The sequence below is a fragment of the Lolium rigidum genome, chromosome 3 (assembly GCF_022539505.1).
Source record: "Lolium rigidum isolate FL_2022 chromosome 3, APGP_CSIRO_Lrig_0.1, whole genome shotgun sequence".
Classification (NCBI taxonomy): Eukaryota; Viridiplantae; Streptophyta; class Magnoliopsida; order Poales; family Poaceae; genus Lolium; species Lolium rigidum.
This window is the reverse complement of record NC_061510.1, coordinates 329,449,247-329,454,112: the sequence shown is the minus strand read 5'-3', so window position 1 is coordinate 329,454,112 and position 4,866 is coordinate 329,449,247.

The window sequence follows — 4,866 nt, the reverse complement described above, 5'->3', positions numbered from 1 at the left end:
GTTCTCTAGATGAATGGAGAAGTGAAGCTTATGAAAATGCTAAACTCTTTAAAGAGAAAGTTAAAAAGTGGCATGATAGAAGGATTATTAAATGAGAATTTAATATTGGGGATAAAGTCCTATTGTATCGGTCTCGTCTCAGATTCTTTGCAGGGAAATTACTCTCGAAATGGGAAGGACCATATGTTGTTGAGGAGGTGTATCGTTCAGGAGCAATCAAAATTAGCTCTCTCCAAGGCAATGCCACACAAGTGGTAAATGGACAAAGACTCAAGCATTATATCTCAGGTGATTCTTATAATGTTGATGTTGATATTATTCGAGTGGAAACACCGGAGGCCTTCATCAAAGGACAAATTGACAGTCCGCCAGAACTCGACTTTGAATAGGTAACAAGATCGGTAATGAAAAGTTCGCAATTTACTTTCCGAACAATATTTTTGCTGTTTTTGGAAAATATGAAAAATTACGAGATCGAAACGGAGTGGAAAAGACGCACGAGGGCGTGCCACCATAGGCCGGCGCGGCCTGGCCTTGGCCCGCGCCGCCCTATGAGCTGGCCGCCTCGTCGCCCCTTTCCGACTCTGGTTCGACCTGGTACTTTCCTTTTGTCGTGAAATTTTTTGCTATATAATCCCCCGGACCCTGGAGGTCCGTATATCGTTTTCTCGACGTGTTTTGTTTCGAGCTGTTTCTCCAGGATCTGTTTTCAGTTTAGAAGCACCATGGTCTCCAAGAACAAGGGCAAGGAGCTTCCGGATGAAGATAATCAAGATCTTGAGTGGAAAGAGGAGGACAAGAGCGTCAAGGAAGAGGATGAAGAAGAGGTGGAGGAAGACTCGCACGCACACCCGCGTGCTACCGTCGCAAGCATCAAGGTGGTGGATAACCCTTTCAGTGCAAAAAAGAGCGCAAGAATTCGCACCGGGGGAGGAGTTCCACGTCATTACCTAGCTCCGAAGACATCTTTATCAGGCACTCACCATCCCTTCCGCAATCTAATTTTCAATAATCAAATTGAAAGGACTCCCAGGGCAGCATTGCCTAGCAATTGGGATATAGATCGTTCTAACACTGCAGGAAGGATGAAGCCTGAGGGTGGAGAGTGGGGAAATAACTCCAAGAATTGGGACTCGCTGTCGGACATACTTCTTAACCGCGTCGAGCACAATTCAGAGATGATTCGCAACCTCACGTACAAGATTGATGAGCTTCAGGAGCTTGTTGAGAAGCTTGTCAGGAATTCATCACCACCATCGCCGAAGGAGTAATTCATCATCGGTATTGGCATCCCCTTGGTTTGTTCCAAGCTTGGGGGAGTGCCGCGGTATCACATCATCACTACCTTTTACTTTTTATTGTCAAGTAGAGTCATATCATGAGTAGGGAAGTTATCATATAAGATTGGGTTGCAGTTTGGAAGTATCTCTCCTTTAGTTGGTTGTCTATGTATCCCTTGGTGTGAGTTATCGTTATGGAATATCAATGAGAAGTCTTATCATTTATATATTGCACATCTTATTTTAGTTTGCAATCTCTATTATATGATTTACCTTGTTGATAGTATTGGTATCACTTTGCGAGCATTGAATAAATCTATTTGGTTTTGGCAAACTTAGCATTGGTCAATAGCAACAACACTTTGAGGTTTAAGTAGAAAAGAGAAATACATGTAGTTGTTTCATTGTCTTTCTTTCTTGTTAGCTCATAGCTTATTATTCTGAAGTTAAAACTGTTTGTGCTTATAAGGAAGATGCATGATTATTTCTATCACATGTATATTTGTTTGTTTCCTTCAACTCTTATGCTTGCTAATTAACCTTGCTAGCCAAAGACCTGTACTGAGAGGGAATACTCTCGTGCATCCAAACCTTAACCCAAACCTATGCCATTTGTGTCCACCATACCTACCTACTACATGGTATTTTCTGCCATTCCAAGTAAATACTTCGTGTGCTACCTTTAAACAATTCAAAATTTACTATCTCTTATTTGTGTCAATGTTTTATAGCTCATGAGGAAGTATGTGGTGTTTTATCTTTCAATCTTGTTGGGCAACTTTCACCAATGGACTAGTGGCTTCATCCGCTTATCCAATAATTTTGCAAAAAGAGCTGGCAATGGGATTCTCAGTCCCAAATTAATTAAACTAAATAGACACTCCTCCATGGTATGTGATTGATGGACGGCACCCGAAGGATTCGGTTAGCCATGGCTTGTGTAAGCAAAGGTTGGGGGAGTGTCATCATAATAAAACTAAAATAAAAAGGCACTCCTTCATGGTATGAGATTGTTGGCAGGCACCCGAGGATTCGGTTAGCCATGGTTTGTGAAAGAAAGGTTGGAAGGAGTGCCACACAAAATAAAAATAAATGGGAGCCGCTCTTTGAAGGTTGTCTGGCAAGGGGGTTAGATTACCCGCTACCAGTCGTTGACAACAACAAACACCTCTCAAAATATTATTTTTATTCTCTTTATATGATTTCAAAACTGAAAAAGCTCTAGCACATGATTTAATCACTGCTTCCCTCTGCGAAGGGCCTGTCTTTTACTTTATGTTGAGTCAGTAAACCTATTTCCCTCCATCTCAAGCAAGCATTTGAGTAGTTGTGATCAAACCATTATATTGTGATTTGCTTCATCATGTCTTTTATTCTTCCTTGTTTAGTACAAGTTTTATCTGAATGAATATAGCTTTGCAAGTTATCAATGATCACGAGGAGACTATTATGATTGAGTATGCAAGTTGTGCAATATAAACTTTAACATGAGAGCGCTGCTCAATGAGATAAGTATAACCTGAGTTGAGTTATATGAGAAAGTTGTTTACTAGAATGTCTTGTGTGAATGAATATGATGCTTCTTGTCCGTATTTTATTTATCGACTCTTCACTCCATAAACATGTAGTCCTGTTTACTGAGTTCAGTTTCGCTTGGGGACAAGCGAAGTCTAAGCTTGGGGGGAGTTGATACGTCCAATTTGCATCACTATTTTATATCATAATTTGCTGTTATTCATTGATATATTTCATATTTGGACATAATACTTATGTTATTTCATCTATTTTGCATGTTTCATCATTATTGGAGGATCAAGCACCGGAGCCAGGATTCTGCTGGAAAAAGCACCGTCAGAACGCAATATTTTGGAAGATCAACTGTGGAAGGAAATTATACCAAAAATCCTATTTTTCCAGATGACGAAGGAAGCCAGAAGGGGGAGCCAGTTGGACCCAAGGTGGGCCCAGACCATAGGGCGGCGCGGCCCATGGCCTGGCCGCGCCACCTTGTGGTGAGGGGGCCCCACAGCCCCTTTCGCCTCCTTTTCTTCGCGAAATCCTTCGTCCCGAAGACCTAAGCCACAGAGGGTACCTCACGAAGAGTTATAGCCGCCTCTGCGGGGCGGAGAACACCAGAGAGAAAAGAGCTCTCCGGCGGGCTGAGATCCGCCGGGGAAATTCCCTCCGGGAGGGGGAAATCGACGCCATCGTCACCGTCATCGAGCTGGACATCATCTCCATCACCACCATCATCATCTCCACCATCATCACCGCCGTCTCCACCGCTGGACATCGTCACCGCCGTAGCAATTTGGGTTTGATCTTGATTGTTTGATAGGGGAAACTCTCCCGGTATTGATTTCTACTTGTTATTGATGCTATTGAGTGAAACCGTTGGACCAAGGTTTATGTTCAGATTGTTATTCATCATCATATCACCTCTGATCATGTTCCATATGATGTCTCGTGAGTAGTTCGTTTAGTTCTTGAGGACATGGGTGAAGTCTCACTGTTAGTAGTGAACTATGGTTGAGTAATATTCAATGTTATGATATTTAAGTTGTGGTGTTATTCTTCTAGTGGTGTCATGTGAACGTCGACTACATGACACTTCACCTTTATGGGCCTAGGGGAATGCATCTTGTACTCGTTTGCCAATTGCGGGGTTGCCGGAGTGACAGAAACATAAGCTCCCGTTGGTATATCGATGCAGGAGGGATAGCAGGATCTCAGAGTTTAAGGCTGTGGTTAGATTTATTCTTAATTACTTTCTTGTAGTTGCGGATGCTTGCAAGGGGTATAATCACAAGTATGTATTAGTCCTAGGAAGGGTGGTACATTAGCATAGGTTCACCCACACAACAGTTATCAAAACAATGAAGATTATTTAGCCGTATGTAGCGAAAGCACTAGACTAAAATCCCGTGTGTCCTCGAGAACGTTTGGTCATTATAAGTAAACAAACCGGCTTGTCCTTTGTGCTAAAAAGGATTGGGCCACTCGCTGCAATTGTTACTCTCGCACTTTACTTACTCGTACTTTATTCAACTGTTACATCAAAACCCCCCGAATACTTGTCTGTGAGCATTTACAGTGAATCATTCATCAAAACTGCTTGTCAACACCTTCTGCTCCTCGTTGGGATCGACATTCTTACTTATCGAAGATACTACGATACACCCCCTATACTTGTGGGTCATCAAGGTGGCAGGGCTGAGTGCCTCTCTGGTGCTCTGGCGCGACACCAGGTGGCCCGTCGCCGGCGACCTCCCTCCAGATCCATGGTGGATCTTGACTGGAGCTCGTCGATGGCTACGCCCTTCGATAAGGTGCCTAGGAGTCGTCTGCTGGTGAGAAGATTGCCCCTGCCTCATTGGCCGACCATGGTGGCGAGGGAGATGGGTACGAGGGTGAGCTGCTTGGTCTCTTACGGCCTGGCCGGCCGTGGAGGCGAGGAGGCGGGAGATGCCACGCAGTTGTGCTTCTTCTTCTTGCTGATGGCACAGTAATAGTCGCGACCGCGTCTCTCTCTTGCTTGTTCAAGCACCATGGTGGTGGCTTTCTCGTGGGAGTGGCTTGACGGCGG